We start from the raw sequence: 21039 nt of genomic DNA on the forward strand, positions 1-21039 counted from the left end.
AGGTGGACATGCTATGAGAGTCACTGATGATCTTCTTAGACCAGGATTTTGACTCTGATGTCACCTGGCCTAAACCACTCCTGATAAGCATATTCCCAAAATGATCTTGGCAAGAGAACCAAGCTCAGTGTAGCTGCACTTAGAAGGGCTGGCACCTATAAAGGAGCCCAAAGAATGCCTACAGAAGGCACACTGTGCTGACTGCATTTTGTTTAAGGCTCATGGAGTAAGAAGGAACAGCCTGAGTCTAAAGCTGCAGAACACAGGAAACTCTGTTGCCAGGGTCAGACCCATCCAGGTCAACCATCTGCAGCTAGTTTTATGAATCACAATTGCCATCTAGTGACGCCTTTGAATTACTACATTGGTAGATGACAGGATAAAATGATTTCAAAATTGATTTTTCTGCCTGTCTTTCTTAATTCTTTTGACAAAAGTATGTTCAAGATGAATATAAAAATAAATTGTAATATGCTCTGATCATATCTGCATTTGGTCCATAGTACTGAAAATGAGTACATGCCTAGTATTTACCATGTGTTTAGACTCTCTATAATATATATATATAGCCACTCAGTAAATACAATTCTTTTCTCCATTATAGGGACAGGAGACAACTATAAATATACAAAGCACTTAAGAGATTTATTTGTCTAAGGATGTCTATCTAGTAAATGGAAGAGATGGGAATGAACCAAGACAGTTGCTGAGAAATACACTAGGCAGCCTCTCACATCAGCAACATATAGAACCAATCTAATTGTCCACTGTAGGAAAGCAGGGTGATTTATACTGATGATGCATTTTGGAAAAAAATAAGAAAATTAAAGTTGTGTTCTTCTCTATCTATCTATCTATCTATCTATCTATCTCTGTCTCTATCTCTCATGCACACACACACTGTGAAGTAATGAATATGTTAATTAGCTAGATTCAACTTTTTACAATTAAAAGCTTCATATTGTAGATGATAAGCACACACAATTTTGTGCACCATTTTAAATGAGTTCATTTATTAATTTGAAATAAACATGGTTGATGAAATACATTGCATCTATAGATGGCTCCCAAATGAAGGTGAGCAAAGGTTATATTTTCTGAATTTTCCCAATGAAATTATCTCCTTGTGCAGTAATTGAAGAAATATTCCTACTCAGTGCTGGAATCCACTTCAACTTTATGTATTCAGGTTATTCAAAGAATGTGGCCACAAGAACAAACAGTACTGCCACAGACAGTGTCTTAGTTAGGGTTATGCTGTGCTGAGACGCCATGACCAAAACAACTTGAGAAGGAAAAGGTTTATTTGGCTTATGCTTATACTTTACTGTTTATCACTGAAGGAAGTCAGAACAGGAACTCAGGAAGGGCAGGAACCTGGAGGCAGGAGCTGGTTCAGAGTCTACGGAGGAGTGCTGCTTACTGGCTTGTTCCCCATGGATTGCTCAGCCTGCTTTCTTATAAAACCCAGGACCAGCAGTCCAGGAGTGGCCCCACCATAATAAACTTGGCCATCTCCCATCAGTCACTAACAAAGAAATTGACCTACAGGTTTGTCAGTTTATAGCCGAAGACATTTTCTCAATTGAGATTCCTTCCTCTCAGATTGCTTGTGTCAAGTTAACATAAAACAGTAACTGCATTGATTTTGCTCAAATACAGAAAGACATATCTCTCTCTCTCTCTCTCTCTCTCTCTCTCTCTCTCTCTCTCTCTCTCTCTGTTTTGAGAGACAAGGTGTCTCTGTGTTACAGCCTAGGCCAGGCTGGCCTCAAACTCACAGAGGTCTGCCTGCCTCCACCTCCCAAGTGCTGGGACTAAAGGCGTGCACCACCACCACCTGGCTTTGTGCTTTCCCTCATAAGTGCAATAAGCATGTATATATTACATAGAAGTACAAAGTGAACCATTTGGGGAAATAAGGGGGCTAGCAGGAGGGGGACAAGAGAATAAAATGCAGGATGTGGTCAAAACTTCACTATGAAACATGGCTATATAATGATAGTTTGCTAATAAATTTTTAAATTGTCTTGCAAATGTAAAAGGGGGCAAGACAGTAGGTTTGTTCTCCTGGTCTCTTGTCAAGAAGTTGTAGGGATAAACAGTAGCACTGGTGGTCTTTGCAGAAGAGCTCAGTCAGGGAAAGCCCCATTCCATTCCCCTTCCCAAATGCTGGGCTTGGCCCATGCACTGAGCCTAGCATCCCTTCTGTCTCCCGCCTCTCTCCCCTTGAGAATCCTCACCACAGGACTCCTGCAGAAAATCCACTCCCTTCATCCCAGTCTTCTGCTATCAGAGATCTCCTTAACATTAGGTCTCTGGTAATTTTTTTAGCTCCTTCTCCAAGATATTTCTCATTTACTACACAACTTCTTATCTCAATATATGAAGTACTACAGAATGGCCATCAAATAAAATACTAGTGTCTTCTTTGTACCTATACATAGATAACATTGTTAAGACTTGCAAGTATAAAGAAGGAAAACAAACATGGAGGAATAGGAGTAATCATAAAAATATAGTATAACTGTGCTGGGAAGATGGCTCTGTAGTGTGCCTGCTATGCAACAATGGAAGCCTGAGTTTATGTCTCCAGCATCCATGTAACACATAAAATAAAAAAAAAAAAACAGGCATGTCAATCACCAGTAGCTTTTTGGTAGAAACCAGAATCTTACATTTCTAGACAGTTGTATTATTGTGACTTATCTTCAAAAATTTTGGACAGTACTGTCATGCCACTAAGGCACAGCTGACAAGAGCAAGAAAATAGTTTAGCAGTCCAAGGATTTATCCAAAAATGACCATTTAGTCAGATGGGAATCAAAACTCTATGAACAGTTTCAAGACAGACTCAGAAATAATTCCCAAGCTATAATAATTTCAGGATCAGAAATAATTTCTCTAAGCAGAGATCACTGGGGAACCAACAGTATGGAAACAGTTCCTTCAGCACCCTTCAAATGTATGGAAACAGGGTTCTTCCAGCCCCCTTCAATTGTGTGGAAACATCATTCCTTCAGCATCCTTCACTGGTTTCAAGGCAGCTCCTTTGAGACCACCCATCCATCACCTTACCCCCTGGATAGATACTAATTAGCTACAAGTATTTTTACAGAGAAACGAAGTTCTAATGGCTCTATAAAAATGTTGTTGGATTCTCAGAAACGTCAACTGTACCTGGCATTCATATGGCACTAGGCAAAGCATTGTTGAATGTATGAAGAAAGCTTGAAGTTTTGCTAAATTAAATTGGATGGGGAGAGACAGGAGCTTTTCTCTCCAGGTGAGGGAACACTTGCGTAGCATATCCTTCCTCTCTCATATGACCCTTACTTAGCTTATTGCAGGATGTAATTCAGTGACAATGAGCTTTACAGATTACCTTGGGCTTCACAGGTTCTTATATGATCCATGTTCATCACCCATTTTTACACTTTGAGGTGGCATTGTCAACGTAAAGAATTTTGTTTTTAAAAGAAATGAATAGCTGGCAAGCCGACAGCCCTAAAAGTTGGCTTCTTTTGACCACTTCCTCAATCCACCTGTGCTTATAAGATCCGTGTCTATGATTCTAAATTGTCTTAAACTCACATGGCTCTTTCCTGCTATCAGCCTCATGGTAAGTGCTCTCCTTTTCCCATTGCTATCATTGCATTTGCCCAGGACTGTCACATAGTCATGGATGAAAACTAATAAAGAGAGAAAACTGAGACATGAAAAAGAAATTGGATGAGATACCTGTGTCCCCAGACCAAGCCCCTTTTAGGAAAGTATTTGATAGAAAAACAGAAGTCTCACACTTCTGAAGCATAGAAACAAATCTGGATTTTCAAGCCTATTCACTTAACCTCAGGAATCATCATGAATCAATCTCTCCTTATATCCAATGTTTTTTTTTTCTTTGAGATCCTTGGATCTAAGACTTTTAAATTGCCTACAAGTCATTCTAAAGTAAGAAAATGAATAGATACATTAAATGGGAAAGCCAAGGAGAGATAATAAAATAAGCCTTTCCACCTCACGTTTTGAGACCATGCTTTAAAAATAGGTATAAGGAGGAATTTTACTTACCCTGATGCACTTACAAGTATAATGTCTTCCAAGATACAAGAGCCTTTGGCAAAACTTTGATTGGCACTTACACCTAAAAGGTAAAAAACTTTTTTATTCTTTGGCAGGTTTTAAAAGGGCACAGAAGAGCACTAGACAGACCTTCCAAATTAGAGATGGCCAAAAGCTGGGTGATCCAAAACCACAGCTTCCCTGGTCAGATCTAAAAACCAATGAAGCTTTGCCTAAGGATTTGGGGATGCTAATTGTGAATTGTAACTCCATTACACAATGGTTTCATAAACTAAATTGAGCTCATCAGCTTGTGAGATGTTCCTTGCACTTGTGACAATTACTTATTCTTAACATCATGGAAAGTACTGGATCACAAGGTCCAGTTTAGACATAGACTTTCCCTTAGCAATGCAGGTTCCAAGAATCAACTACAGCAAGTCTATGAAAAATGTAGGTTTCTGACCCTCCTCAATGCTTGCTTGAGTAGGTTCCATGGGACAAGATTGGCAGTGAGGAAGGCCAGTGAGTAAGAAACCAATGGTCTGGAAACCACACATGGGAAAGCACTGCTTGGGAGTATGTCACTTGAGCTCCTGGAAGTCAGTCTCTCTAATTCCCTGCACCTGCCAGAAGACTTGAACTTGGTAGATACTATGAATCTTTAGTGCAGAAAAGGCAGTTCACATTTTATAGATGCCAGGCAGTGATCTACATATTCTACACGTGTTAATCCGTTCAGCACTCCCAATGGGGAACACTACCTGCAAACTGCCAGGCAATGTCCTATGACTAGCTTCTTTTATCCACTACCCCTGGTTTACTACCAATTGGAATTTATCCCAGTCTCACTCCCATCCCAACCCACATTCCTGTTCCTCTCCCTTACATCACTTGCCTCTGTCTAAAATGACCTTATTTGGTACATTGCCTGATTCCTCCACTAAAACAGAACTCTGTGAGATGAGGAATCTGATTCATCACTGTATGGAAGCACAGTGCCTGAGGAAATATTTGTCAAATAAATGCACATAAAAATGAGAAGGAAATAAGTTGTATTTGCCAAATGTTTTTCTAACACTTATAAATTCTATTATACAAGCAAAATGTTCAAGAACAAATTCTAATCCCAAAACGTTCTCCTCTACCCTGTCCTATTTACAGCACAAGCATGAGAAACAAGGGGGTGGGTAACTATTAAAATGGAAAGTCTGCATAGGTTTCCTCACTTTGTGGCTTCAGTACTTTGAAATGAACCCCAAGGATAGCAGACAGACCGGTGTTCAGACATATGTAAAAGAGACATTCTGAGATCAAAGCTACATAATTTTTAGATTAACCAATGTTTTTATTAGCTAAATAGTGGCTCAGCTTCACTGGTTCAAAAGCTTCATCTGTGTAGCTCTGGAAGGACAAATTAAGTCAAGGAAGCTCAGGCCAACTGTTTTAAAAGTAAACGGAATGATAGGTCAATTTGCTCAAAATGGTGAGTGTATCAGGATTGTTGGCTGTACTGCTGTGTGACAATAAAATCATCATCAGGACCCAAACTGGCTACAGCCTCTAGAGACAGAATGTTTAATTATAAATGGGTTTTTAATGATTTTCTCATGTAATATGGCTCAAAATCTTGGCTTCTTTTTGAGAGGCCCCACTTGTTAGTTGAGGTCATGTCAATGCTCACCAGCCCACTGTGGATAAATATGGCTCTCTTTCTTTGCTACATTTATGGTACTGAGTCTCAAGCAAATGAGAGCAGCTGAATGAAACTTTCGATTCCAAGCAACTTTTACCACTTCCACTAAAATGCCAGAAAATGAATGTTGTCAGTGATGTTACTAGATAGAAAATACTCAAAACTCAACTAGAAGCTTTTCAAAAACTGTCTTCCTTGTTTTATTTTGAGAGTGTCTTTTTGCAGTGGCCATGCATAGAGTTGGCTAGACCCAAGTTGGCTTCATTAGCTTTCCCACATTGTGTGCAGAGGTCATGGAAAAAATCTTTCCATTTTGGAAGAATTGCTTGTCTCCAATCACATTCATTGAAGTCATTAAAACCTAGTATGAAATGTGGAAGTACCGAGACAGATGTGGGCAGAGATACAGGAAGGGCACAAACAGTAGTGAGTAGTCTCTTCCTACATGAAGGCAAGAAATCTTTTCTTTGCAAAGACTTCTACTTGGGACAAAATTTTGCTACTTTCCTCCCATTAAGAAATATTTAGTCAAAATAATTAAAAGATAGGAATTTGTTTTCATTTTTAAAATTTCCAAGTACAATCTAGTCTAGAACAAAGATAATTTCTCCATCCATTACCCAAGTTCTCTGAAAACCATCTGGATGAACTCAAAGCCAAATTTAGCACATTTTATTTTCCCATTTTGTGAACAAAACATGATTTGGTTTCCACATTTCTCTGAGATCTATGCATAGAGCTGAAGTCTTCTGTCATTTCCTTATCAGAAGCAACAGGAAAGATTCCAGATATGAAGAATCACAGAGATTTATTGCCTCCCTCCTCAGCCTGACACTTGGCTCAGCACAAAGGAGCAATGGCCAGGAAGAAGTCCTCTACTAAAGTATGAAGAGAACTGGATGTTTGTGAAGTCCAGACTTGGGAGTGACACAAAAGGAGGTTTGGGCTTTTTACACAGCCAGCGAAACCTAGTCTGTTTGAAGTCAGATCAATTGATTTCTTAAACATTTCAAATAAGCAAAATTCTGCAGGAAATGGGAGCCAGATGCATTTTTCACTCAGGAGTTCCTTGAAGGAGAGGTATAAAATAGTCACACAACAGCTCCTCAATTTATGTTGGCCTCTGATACTCTCCCGAACTGTACCTGCATGTTGCGAATGTAGAGATGGGGATTGAATAAGAAGAAACATTCTCGTTCAAATAAAAGGCCAGTAGTAGGTTACTAATATATGACAGTTTCCTCAAACTGAAGAAGAAACATCAGAATCGAAGCTGGCACTGTTTACAATTTTATAAACCCTCACAGAGGAGTTTAGAAACTCTCACAGAGCCTCCAGCTCTCACTACACCTAGAGAAACTGAGGCTCCATGACAGTCTCTGATTTACCAGAGGCCACATGATTGTAAACAGAGAAACTGAGGTCCACTCATCAAAGGAGATGTAGGTTGAATACTACCAAAGTGAGTCAGAACAGAGGAATTAGTCTAGGGTTCTGAAACACAGTGGGAGCACAGCTACTCCCATATCTTTGGCCAAACTAGTCCTCCTTCCGGAAGGTGGCCTTGCTGTGGGTTCTAAATGGAGTCATGTGGGACAGGGACTTCCTTGCTGAAGTCTCCAGACAAGATCTCAGCAGTGCCACCTCAGGAAACAGGAACAGCATCCACACAACACCCGCCCCCAAGAACGATGGGGATAGAATGAAGGTTCTCCCCTCTCTCCCTTGCTTTTGCTTTGAGGTGTTCAAACATAATATAAAACTGAAAACACACAACTTGACACACCTACCTGATGTCTTAGCACTTTGTTTTCGTTCATGCAGCTTTTCCAGAAAATTAAATGTCCTTGGTTTCACATATGCTTCCCAGAATCCCCCAGGTTTTCTGGAATTTTTATTAAGAATGTCAGATATTCCAGCAATCATTTTCAGACACCACAGCTCTGGCTGACAGAGAACAGACACATACCATGTTCAGAACAATTGACCTCTAGGGATTTGTCCTGTGCTTTCTTCTAGGCTTCTTTTTTTCTCATGAAACTATCCCATGATTGGTTTTGATTTATTCGTATGATTGTATTTCTTTTCCCAGAAATCTAATTTTCAAGATAAGGAAAGAATAAAAATGGTAACAGGTAGTCATCCTCATTTTATGCTACTTCTCTGACCTTGAATTTGAACTGATATTCAGCACTTCTGTATTGGCAAAGGAAATATGGACATTTTAACATGGTGGATATGCATGCACGCTGTCATGCCCTGCATGTGTGCACATGTGTGTGTTCACTACTTATATCATTGTGGTGGTAATATTTGTGATGCACTGCAAAAGAGTTCAAAGGAAAGCCCACATGCCATGCATCTTGATATTTAAACCTTATTTAACCAACAAGCTGTTAAATAACATGTACTATATCTCTACCTTCAAAAATGAATATGCCTTCATAACAACATGGAAGGCCAAACTCAAATTTAAATTTTCTGATTCCTTACAATTATGTATCAAAGTATCTAGATTCAGAGAGGATAACTTGGTCCTGGGTTCTCTTTCTCCCACCTCCAGTTCTGCCAGGGACCACAACAGATTTCCCAGCTATGCATGTAAGCACCCAGCTAAGCTCCATTCACAACACCCAGAAAACAGCTGCTCCTGGGTGCCATATTTTCCCCAAGGTTGCACGTCTCAGTTATACAGTCAATCTCAGGAACGTGGACACTGACAGAAATACCATTTCAGTATTAGAAAGGTCTTGAAATCATCAGTACAAGATTTAGACTTCCAGGTATCCAGAGCATTTTCAAGAGAGATATAAGTTCTGCATAGCATAATCCCTTGATTTCTTACACAAGCAAAGTTGGGGAAAATGGAGCTGGAAGAAAAGATCAGTGTGTTCGCCTGATTTGTACCTGAAGATGATTTCCCAACTGTAAGGGCTTAGTGAGAATTAGCCTATAAACTGCACACTACTCACCCTTCTACATAGCCATGAATGTATCTCAAAATATCTAAAACTAGAGGCCCAAGAGCCATAACTTCATGTAAGTCAAGGTATCTGTACCTCTGATGCACTAAGGATTATGCAACTTGCAATTTGAAGTACAGGTTCAGTCCCCCGATTTCCTGTTCCAGAGGTCTAAAGCTAATAAAGAAGCATAGCCCATGATATATTTCCAAAGAGACATTCATCACAATAAATCACTCTCTAACATAGAAATAACTTTATGAAGAAGGAATATACCCGAATTTATTTCATTGTCATGAATTTCTGTAGAATATAAACCAAGCAGAAGACAGTGACTTAGTCTCTGAGAAATGGGAAGCAGGGGTGACTGCTTTGGATTTTTGTTTGTTCCAAGTGAGGCTTCTCTTGCCTCTCTAAATGTCTACCTGATTCTATCAGCAATTACAGCAATAATAATAGTTATTTCATTGCTCTTACTCCCTGTGAAATTCCATAGTAAGCATTTCAAAAACACTCAATTTCTCCCTATGTCCTAGGGTCTAAAAAGTATTATTGTTACAGAGAAGGAATGTGAAACAAATATATTATTCTTTTTAAAACAAACAAGCAAACAACCACCTTACCTTAAGTCACATTGAGTAATAAGTACCCAAATTCCAAGTTGGGAGGTGAACCTAGGAGTTGTGTCTCTGGGGTTTATGTACCTAGAAATCTGTTTTTCTGCTTCTTGAAATGATATGCCAAGAACTCATTCAGCTAATTGCTCACTCTCTACACTTTGCTATGCTCCATAAATGGACATGAATTTGGCCATGATAGTGAAGGTCTGACCTAGATAAGATCTCTTTGGCCAGCCTAATATGTTCTGCTTTCTTTGGGATAATAGCAGCTTCCTCCTTCTTAGTCCCAATGGCAATCACTTGCAGAGGTCTAAGAAACCACAGCAGCCTCAAGTTTTCTGAACACCTACTTGGACTTTCTTAAAAGGAATGAATGAGAATGGGAATTTTTGTGAATGAGAATTTTTGAATTTATGGTTTGTAAAACACTACATGCTGAGCCTCATTTGTCCTTTTCCCCAATTCCTCAGAAAGGTTATTTGCATATAAAAGATTTTTTTAACTTTTAAATGAATGAAGTTAGAGAGAGAGAGAGAGAGAGAGAGAGAGAGAGAGAGAGAGAGAGTAAAAGGCTCTGTTTATTGAGGTGATTAATTCTAATAATTGTACCTAGAACCTGAAAACAGATTTCATGACTTCAAATTCCACTCCTATTATTTACTGACTCTAGGATGCTGTACATGCATTTAAATACACTATATTTGTACCTTCAGTGTGTTTAATGTGTTACTTAAATCCTCTATGCCTTCCCTTTATGGCAAGTAAGAAACAGAAATCATATACAGTGGTACTTTCTATCTCAGAGGGAATTTTCTGAGAGTTAAATTGGTTCATCAGCTTAAGTGATTACATGAATCAAAAGAAAAACTTTCAAGGATGTCCAGCAAATAAGTCCTCTATGAATTCTTGCTGTATGTACAACTGTCCCACAATTTAAGCACAAATATGGTATTTCCAATGTAGAAATGGTTGTATTTCCTAGGAGATAAAGTAACATTATTATCTCTTTATGATTTTTTGAGAGGGAGTTGGGGGGGTGTGAGACTGGGTTTCCCTGTGTAGCTCTGTAGACCAGTCTGGCCTTGAACTCACAGATCCTCTTGCCTCTGCTTCTTGAGTTCTGGGATTAAAGGTGTGTACCACCATGCCTGGCTCCCTTTATGATTATTAAGAAAATAGCTAATAATAATAGTTAACCACATACAACCAGTGCCAGCAGAATGCAGTATACGTTCATTAACACTAAGTGGGTAATGCAAGAACCTACAGATTGAAAATAAGGATCAGAGACATGATCTTAGCTATTAATGTATTAATTCCCCTCTCCTTCTGGCAGTTTATCTGTGAGAATAATGGATAATAATAATCTTAGTATTAGACAGCAACAATTGCTGAAATTATCACCAACCAGCAGGGAGAGAAAAACACCCATGATCCCCAAGCAGCATCCCATCTACTCAGCAAAGGAAATCTAGCAGAACAAATAATGCAATGAAAAGTCACAAGCATGCATTTTCTGTTTCAACTCTCCACAGTGAAGCTAGATTAAATTACAGCAGGACCACTGCATTCAAGATGTTTCAAAGTACACATACCTGTTTAATTCCTTTTGGACCCCAAATTCCTTCCTTCATGCTCTTAAGCTGTGCTTCAAGGTAAAGGTTTAAGCACTTATATTGCTCCTGGTTTACTGTTGACTTTACTGGCACAAAGCATTTTCTCAATATAGTTAGTATAAGACCTAAGTGAGGTAGCCAGAGTTCTGTTCAATTCTGGTCATTAGCTACACTTGGGACCTGGCAAGTGCCTACGTGTGTTAATATGTCTTAGTTACCTCCTATTCCTTTTCTGTGCTCTCCATCTCATATCTTAATCCTCTTCTCTAAGGTGGCATTAACACTTTTATTTCAAGGAAGTGTTTTAAACATCAAACCCAAAGTATAATGTCTGTTACCACAGGAACTTCCTTTCTGAAGCTAATATGTATTTCATATCAGATGTTAATTTAGCAGACCCAGAAAATTTTTCTTTTTTATTGGTAATTTTGTTATAGATGTGCATAAGATTCCAAAATTTGTTGATGAAAAAAAGTATGTAGTATTCCTTTGGATTCTGGAACAATAGTGGTAAGAATACAAAACTAGATAATGTGTGTTGTAATAGCTGCCCTTTGATGAGTTTCTACTAGTTGGTAGGAAACAAGCCAACATTTGTTACCAAATATGATCTCTTTAAGGATTATTAATCCCATATTTTAGGATTACACAGGCAGCAAGAGGCAGCCAAGACCCAAGTCCAAGTCCAGGAGGTCTTGGGTCCAGCTCCTCTCACATTGTAGGCCAGCACTTGGTCCTGGGTCACAGAAGAACACTTAGGAAGGAGGAACTGGAACTATACCAGCTCAACCAACTCATGCAGTTAGGACTGGGAAGCAAGTTGTCACTATAATCACTGGGGAAAGGGGTGTGAACATTTATATTTCTGGTTCATTGTCGAATTCTTCAACCATATCTCCTTTTCCCTGGGTGTTTTCTTGTTTTAAAAAAGAAAATAATAAACCTCATAGGGTAATGTGTCACTATTATAGTTTGTATTTGCTCTACTAACTGAACTTCCTTTAAAAACTCGGTGCACTGAAAGTTAGACCATGTCCCCTAGGGAAAGAAGACTCTGTCATGGTATCATGTTGCATACCCATGTGGCTCATTTACTTCTTGGGATTCCTGGCATAGTTTTCTGTTCTACCTCAAGAGTAAAGAGTATGTCATGTAATGAGCACATGTACCTGGTCTACAGAGCAAGTTCCAGGAGAGCCAGGGCTACAACAGGGAAACCCTGTCTTGAAAAAAAATTAAAGAATACATGTAAACAGTAAAGCGTACCATGATTTCTTTGAAAACACATTGCCTCCTGAAGACTGAATTATACCACTGTCCATCTTTTCTCTGAGTGGTTTAATCTCACACCTCAGAAAGTAACTGCTCCCAACACACCTCCTTTTCCTTCAGCAATTTCTATCTCTGATTATGGAAGACCTCACCTATTTCTCCACCACTTATTAATCCTAGAGTTCCTCGGACATGAGGTTTTCATTTGCTATTTCACTTTGGCACAGAAACATTTTTCAGTTTCTCTAGTCAAAAGCTTGGAAAAGAACACAGGAAATGTAGCCAGGAGAACTCTACAACAATATTTTCTAAACCTTCATATGTCCAGATTTAAAAATGCATACATCTATCTTTTCTACAGGAATAGCAATAACTCTAAGCTGACAAAATTTTTATTAATGTTCTTAGTAACAGCTGGTAGGCCCAACATGTTTTTGGATTAGGAAAGAATGAGGGAAGCCTCAAATACCTCCCATCTACCCAGGATGACCTGGCTCAGTCCTGGAGAGGACTGGGAGTGTTCCTTTCATAAAGTCACATTTCATTAGGATGAACCTTTTGCTCCAACCCAAACATATTTCAGCCCATCATCACCATTTCATTTGATTATCAAAGCACCAGTCAACATGTGGCTCATCCTGCTACTGAGCTTCTGAATCACAATAGCTCAGTTTGGAGGTGCATTACTACTATGGTAAAAGGCCAGGCCAATTCTCCAACATACAGAAGATGGGAGTCACATAAAGCTACTGATAAAATAAATCATATTTATCTAAAGAAGGAAAGAGAAAATGAAGGTGGGCTAAACCATTACCTCAAGTCTATTGGTGGAACAAGTTGCCACTACAAGCAAAATTATTTCAGATTTCTAGACCTGGAAAAAGATGTTGCCATCTTCCCTCTTTTGATTGAAAATTAGTTATTTGTCATAAATGACAAATTATAATGAAGATTCATCTATATATAACTAAAGTTAGATTGATTTAGATCACAATCCCATTTCAAACTCAGAATAAAACTAGAATTGTCTACTTATTAAGCTCACTTAATAGCAAAGATGTAAAATCCAAATAAATATTCCTTTTAGTCAAAAAGGTCCTATATTCCTAGACTCCTACATGTAGGGTCCCATAAACTCAAATTCTTGGGGACTAAGGAACATCAAAAGAGACTTCACCCCACTTTGTACAGTTGTTCCCACAATCAAGCAGCAATCCACGTGTTCTGGATACTGCAATAACCACGGGAAACTCACAGCTTACAATATGCTGATGGCAGAAGAGGAGCCAAGGGTGGCACATGACGTTTGTGAACCCCTGTCCTCCAGGCACTACTCAGAACATTGTCTATGGAAAAAAAATCTCATTTATTCCTCACAATATTCTAGTGTAATGTTTACTAGTAGTTTACTAGTTAATACCATTTTATAGATGAAGACTGGGGACTACAGACAGATCACCTAAGTCATGTAAGTGTTGGTACTTGTGTCTGGTTTGGATCACAACCTCCTGCACTTCTTTTCATACTAGCCTTCCAGCAAATCAGAATTCCCAACTAAAGGGCCTGCTGACTTCCAGCATGGTGCTATCCTCAAGCACCACTCCCTCCCTTGTCATTGTCACAGTCTTCATCCCCAAGGGGCTTCATCTTCGGGTGCTCTGCGCAGCTTGTACTCTCTCACTTGAAAAATCATCTCCATTTGAGAATAAGAAAAGTTCAATCTCATCAAAGTTATTGATGTGAGTGTGAGAACAACTTCTTTGGATAACCTATCTGAGAGAGCTACAACTTCTTTGGATAACCTATCTGAGAGAGCTACCATTTCAGAGCAGCATTTTGTTAGTTCAAGCAAATCATGAAGGAGGGGACTTTGTTATCTGGCTGTTTCTATGGTGCTTCTGTGATATAAAGGACATAGCATTTGGAGTCACACAGGAGTTGTCAAAACCAGCTACAGTTGTGCAAGAAGTATTTGAACTCTATTTCTTCACCTGTTTTTCTTTGAATGTGTATGTGTAAAGATGTGTGTGCATGCTCATGCTCACATGTGTGTGGACACATTTGTATACAAGTGTGCAAACACAAGAGGATGATATTGGGTGTCTTCCTTCATCTCTCTCCACCTATATTGAGGCAGGGTCTCTCACTTTACCCAAAAGTCACCAATTCAACTAGTCTATCTACCCAGCTTTCTCCACAGATCCCTCATATCTACTTCCTGACTGTAGAGATTAAAAGTGGGTAGTCACTGTTCATCTGACATTTACATGGGTGTTGGGGACTTAAGTTCTAATTCTTAAGCTTACATGAGCCTTTACCTACTGAGACATCTCCCATGCCCTCTCCTCACCTATTTTTAAGAAGACAATAATTCTTCTCCATGTCAGATCATATGATATATGTTTAGCACTTAAGATACTGCCTGACACATGTTGGGCATCCAATAAATGTTCCATTCTCCAAGCATTTCTCTAAGTACCTGTCATAGACAGACACATTTGGCCAAGGCAAGCAGAATGACAAAACTTCTGGTTGCTAATTAAGGCAGGCATTCTGTTATCCATCTCCTTGGCAAACTGTAATAAATGTATATGCTCCCTGACAAGTGAGAATGAGTCAGTGGGATCTTTGGAAAGCAGATACAACCAGTGTCATGCTATTATAGCTACGCCATATCAGTGACCATGATGTTAACATTACACTGCAAGTAATGCTATAAGGGAGAAAAAGGCATGGCTGAGACTCCCCTAATGAGAGACAGGTTAGAAAGAGAAAAGGATATAGATTCATTTCTTACAAACTATATGTAAGAAGGACTGGACATTTTTGTGGACAGTTGTAAGTAAGTATGATTGAAGAAGGTATGAGCTAACATACCTGTGGCACAGTGGATAGCACATTGGACTTCTAGACAGAAGGTATGAGCTAATGGTAATAAATAAGGAGAGGCTGGCTAGATATAATTGTCTAGATTCTTCTTGACCTCTGAGTATAGGACATGCACTTCTAAAATAAGGGACTTCATGACCTCCATTGAGAATGGTTAGGTAAAATTTATTTGTGCCTGTTTCAGTGGAGAAAGGCACCAGATGTCCAAAAAGTGATGCCCTTGTTTCTAAGATTTCCTTAGTTTTGATTTAAAATCATTATACCATAATAGATAATTCAGAGTAGTGGACAAAACTTCTGCTCAATACCAAAATGGCAGAGCCCTTAATGTGAGCCTGATGATCCAGACCCACATGGTGGATGGGGAGAACTGAAAGTTTGTCTTCTGACTTCCACATTTAGAAGATGGTGACATGTCCCCCCAACCATGAAATTAATAAGTAAACAAAACTTAAAAACATTAAGGGCTTCACCATTTGGACATTGAATAGAAGTTTTGTCCACTACTCTTAATTAACAGCCATAAGCTTTGTCCAGGTTTTCTTAAATGGGGAGAGATTGGAGAAATCAAAATAAGAGCTTAAAATACTATGTCCATAAATAAGCTGGAAAGGGCCCAACCAATGGAATGTGATTCAGTGCCAAAAGCAAACAAGCTATCAAGCCATGAAAAGACATGGAGGAAGCTTACATAACGGATGCTGCTAAGTAATGAAGCTGGTATGAAAAGCCTCCCTACTATTAGCTTATGTAAATACTTAAAACATGATTTGATGGTTACAGGGTCTAGCTGGGTGGAGATGAATGAGCAGGCAGATCATATTACTAAGGATTCTTAAGGCAGTAGTGGAACTATGCTGTGTGGTACCAGAATGGCAGATGTGCAGCATTAACCCATTGCCCAAGCTGAAGAAGGTACAATACCAAGAGAGGCTCCTGTTGTTATGATGGATTTAGGGTGATGCACCTGTGCCAAATGTCTGCACTGATTAACTATAGTAGAGGAGAGAAATGACAAGTTTGATGATAAGGAATAGGTACATACTTTTTAAGTTTGTAAAGAGAATTTTTTATCATGGTTATTGTATTAGTCAGAGTTTTCTAGAGGTACAGAACTGATAGAAGGAATCTATAATATTGAAAGGTGATTTATTAGATTGGCTTACAGGCTATGGTCCAGATAGTCCAACAATTGCTGCCTACAAACAGAAGGTCCAAGAATCCAGGAGCTTTTCAGTGCACAAGACTGGATGTCTCAGCTGGTCTTCAGTATATGCTGGTTTCCCAAAGAAGTAGGGCTTCTTTGGGAGAAGAACTTCTTTGTCAGAATGCCAGCAAAGGACTGGACTTTCCAGAAAGAGTGAGAAAATACAGGCAAAAGAGTAAGCTTCCTTCTTCTGTGTCTTTTATATAGGCTGCCAGAAGAATTTATGGCCCAGATTAAAGGTGGATCTTCCCACCTCAAATAATTTAATTTAGAAAAATATCCCTAACAGGTGTACCCAGACACTTGGGTTTTAGCTAATTTCATATGCAGTCGACAACCAAGAATAGCCATCACAGTTATGATCCATTTGACATTTTAGAAGTTAGAACAAGTAATAGTAGAATTTATTATGATATGATTCTTTTAAAATCCAGAACATCATTATATGCCAAAAATCTGTAAGTTTACTAACTCCTTGACTTCTTACAGTTCTTGTGAATAGCTTATTATTTTATTGTTTCCATGTACTCCTGTGTAAGGCCAGATATTCATACAGATTATTTGAATGTTATTTATGTTTGCTATGTAGTGTCTTCTATTTACATTCCTTGCAAGTCTTGTCAGACATGTCTTGAAATAAGTTTGTTTTTTATGGATCCACATCAAGGACTGGCTGGTAGAAGAAGCCCAATCACATGCTGGGAGGTGGAGGGAAGCCAACATGAGATTGTAAAACTTCTATTAGCTTACTGAGCCGGCCAGCCTGATGTTTGCCTGTTACCAATTCATAGAGATAGAACTGACTTAGGGGAAGAGTCTGAGTGGTCAGGTCCTCAGCCAGGCGACCCTGCTCTGTGAGTCGTCCAGGACAGGAACCTCACTCTCTACTTGGTGTTATGTCTCCAGCACCTGCTTGGCATTTGCTGGGTATTGAACTGTATTGAATGGATGGATCAATTGATTAGTTACTGAATGAGTACAATTCTCTCATCCTTTGTTGAGAACTCCAATCTCTTAAGTAGAACACTGGACACTACTGGAGGTTGTTATTCAAACAAAGGCAAAGGGCCAAGCAGTGTTTATTAGGAGAAATTTATATAGAGAGAAGCAGTGGTGAATGTGAGGGTCCTGGTTGTCCTTGGCACATTCCAGACCAGAAATATGCACAGTGATCTGGTGGGCCTGGAAGTCAGACTCCAGGAGAGGGTGCTTGCCCCTTGGGCTGGGAGGCATTTAAACTGCTGATTAGAGAAATGTCAGCTCTCCCCCTGCTGTGATGAGACTAAAATAAAATAACAACATGACATGGAAGAACCTGGGTTTCGGCCTTCTGGCCATTCAAGTGTGGCTGAGGAGAGAATTGGATTCTTTCCTGCCTAGAAAACAGCTTTGCAGTTCTAGCTATGTGATGTGACAAATTCGTCAGTATTTATTCCATATATATGCATGTTTAGGAAGCAGTAGCCCCTGCCACGGGAAAGATGGGAAAGAAGGCTGAGATCCAGGTTTTGTCAACAGCCAAAGCTTCTCATCTTAAGCACAACCTTAGGGGGGACAACCAGTCTCCACAGAGCCTTGCTGGAGGTTGACTCTACTCCTTTGAAGGCATTCTACAGGAAATCCCTCTTGAATATGTTCAGACTAACCTGTTAGTGGTAATGTAATAACTACACATTAATCTTGCCATCATGACCAGTCATTCACCCCATGATCTGATAGAAAAGTCTTGTGATAAGGCTCGGCTTCATGCCTACTTCTCATGCCTCTGATCCCCCCAAGGTACTTGTTACCTCAAACCTCCACATTACTCTCTACCCAGTCCCAGTCAAGACAGCCCATTCAAATTTCTCAATACTCATACATCCCTGGCCTTTTTGTAATCATGGGTCAGTTAATTAGCACAATTCTCAGGCTGTGCTAACTTTCCTAGGTTCTGAAAATTTAGTTGAAATTTCAAGTACACAGTAGACCTATGGAGAAGGATTTTGGCTTTAGACAGAGATGGCTGCTCTATAGAGCCACCTTAACCTTCTCACCTTGACGTGTCTCCTTACTTACAAGAAGTCAGCCATTGAGCCCTCAAGGAGAGAAGATAGTGTTAACTCAGGTTTCTCACTATGCCTTTGGTAAAGCATTAGTCTTGATTCTGGCACAGATTCAAAGTGTTCTGATGAGATTATGAACACTACATGGGCGTCAGATATCTGGTAAAGAAAAAGGAAATCAGAGATGATGATTGTAAATACAAATTAAAGATAAAACAGGAGAGAGAGATGGGGAACACAATGCCTGAAAAGAAACAGATATGGTACTGGCTTCTTTGCATTGTTTTTCAAGCATGCTTTGCCTGGATGTCCACTGAGGCAGAAGCAGGATTCCAGTTGATCTTGAATCCTCTTCAGTTCCTCACATAGTGGCTCAACAAAAAACAAAAACAAAAACTATTGAATGAGACAAATAAACTGAAATGGTATGTAGCAATGCATTCACCTTCCAATTCTCAGAACTTGGGGATGAGAGAAAGGAACTAAATCCTAGAGGACATTCTGTCCCCATGGAGGCAGAGATTAAATGTAAGATCCAGATGAGTTATTAAAATACAATATGTAGTCAGACTACGAAGGGCTGAGATGGGATCATAACAACAGAGCCTTAATCTGTTTGCTATTAGGGTGGAGAACAAGATGGCATTCTTCTCTTCTGGAATCTAGGCTCACTTTCTGGTATTTAAAGGAATACAAGGAGGGCTTACACAGGGTCTCCTTGTAATGTAAATACTTTTCCAATGGAGAAAAAATGACTCAAAGATGTTGAGTTGCCTTCTGACAATATTTCCCAGACATTTTTTCAGTGTTAACGAAGCTTTCTTGGAGTGTAACTAAGTGTTTCTGAGGCACAGTAATTTTAAAGCAGAGGGAAGGAAAATTTCAATAAGAACCAAGTTGCCCCAACTCTCTCTTTATTTTTAAACAGAACCATCAAAGGGCAGCTAACGGAAACATACTTAAGTGGCATTAATTCATCCCTAAGAGGACTCTCCAAGAGTTTTATTGCTACATAAGGGAAAGCCATAAACCAGCAGGAGGAGAAAGCAAAGAAAATAACTTTGAGGAGTCGTCCTGAGAAGGTGGGTAGGTGGCCAGTAATGTATCCTTGGCTGGTTTCCACACAAAGAGACAGAAATTCATGGCAAAGATGCGGACCACAAACAACCACAGTGAAAAGCATACAGCTTTGCAAAACATTGTTGAGCACTGCACTGGAATATGAAACACCAGAGTGTTCATTTCTCCTCCTCAGCACATGGGATTTCATGTTCCTTCTCAACTCCCTACCTACTGCCTGACCCTTTTCAGTACCATGCATAACTAACAGGGAGCAATGAGTACTGGAACGGGTGGGAAAAGGGCAGTGAGTCTTTGGACCTGCAAGTATATTAGGGATCACTTAGTCCACCACTCTGGGTTTTATAAACAAAGAAATGGAATGTCAGGAATTAGTTTTGTGAAAGGAGAGACATTCAGAGATTGTTACTTGAGATCTGAAGGACTTAACTTAAAATCAGATCAGGGACTTAGAAATATGTCTCCTGGATACCATAATTTAGCTGAAGGCAAATCTATGATCTTTATCATAAAGAGAATCTCACAAAGATCCCATAAATTAATGAATTGCTACAAACCTCATTTATTCTAAGACCAGTCGGTGTGTCTGTGTTTGTTATAAAGTTTATAAAATCAAAAGTAGCACTTGTTATTAACGTCTAAGGAAAAATATTGTGTAGGATTTTCCATTCTTGTGATCAGAACACAAAATTAGGAGCATGTGGATAAAAATAGTATGTGCAGAAAAGAACATTGTCAATACAGGGTTAGTGGCTGTGCTGCTCTCTCAGCCATCACAGCACCTGAGATCTAACTTTGTATTCAGATTAGGCAAGTTACAGATAAAAATAGGAGCATTCATATATTCATTTGAAAGGATGTATCATGTCTACTTCATTCATGACTCTAAACTAAATGCAAAGATACTGCACAAAGAGAAGGTTCTGCCTTATTCCTTTGGTCAACAGAATGACATATACTGAGTGTACCCCCCTTAATCACTAGCTCCTAGAACTCTTGAGTAAGAATTTATTTTTCAAAATAAATTATAGGTTGTATCAATTTGTAGGAAAGTAGTGTATTGCACTTAGACAAATGTTCATGACTGAATGTGGCTTTATACTTACCTGGTACTTTGGATTCAAAGTTATCAATTTGTTGTACTATAAAAGAAAGTACATAAAAGAAGCATATGTCAGACCAAATTTGTTTATCAGATTCAAAGCTCAATATGTTTTGAAATAATCAGACATCTAAACGTAGAGAGTACAGTTTTCAGACTCATCTCGAAATATGAAAAACAGTATAGCAATATTTATATTACTGAAGTCCCAAAACATAGAAAGATCAAGCTGGGAAGAGAAATCACTGATGGCTGTCGAGGGCTAGAAGCTCATAGTCATTATTATTTGTGAAGTTTACTGTCCTTAGCAAAAAAGAACAACTCTCAACCCTGCAGTCACTGCTATCACCGGAGAAACATCTGCCTGATTCTTATAACAGGTCAGGGGCAGAGTGAATAAAAATTATTCATATTTTTCAAATAAGACTGAAACACAAGGGGCAAAACATATGTTCAAGATTCCCCCTTCCTCCTCTTCCTTTTC

The 21039-nt window shown here is 39.1% G+C and overlaps 1 protein-coding gene across 4 annotated transcripts in view; it reads left to right on the forward strand.

The window, feature by feature from the left end:
- The window catches only part of Col8a1 (collagen type VIII alpha 1 chain), a 124974-nt gene that overhangs the window by 83663 nt on the left and 20272 nt on the right, over positions 1-21039 (forward strand). Inside the window, exon 3 of one of the 4 annotated variants that reach the window (XM_027412466.2) lies at positions 19302-19455. The exons of the other annotated variants lie outside the window; for them this stretch is intronic. The gene's annotated coding sequence lies outside the window, so the exon portion shown is untranslated. The remainder of the gene's footprint in view (positions 1-19301; positions 19456-21039) is intronic. 4 annotated transcript variants of the gene reach the window in all.

This window comes from Cricetulus griseus, chromosome 4 (genome assembly GCF_003668045.3).
Source record: "Cricetulus griseus strain 17A/GY chromosome 4, alternate assembly CriGri-PICRH-1.0, whole genome shotgun sequence".
NCBI classification, from domain to species: domain Eukaryota; kingdom Metazoa; phylum Chordata; class Mammalia; order Rodentia; family Cricetidae; genus Cricetulus; species Cricetulus griseus.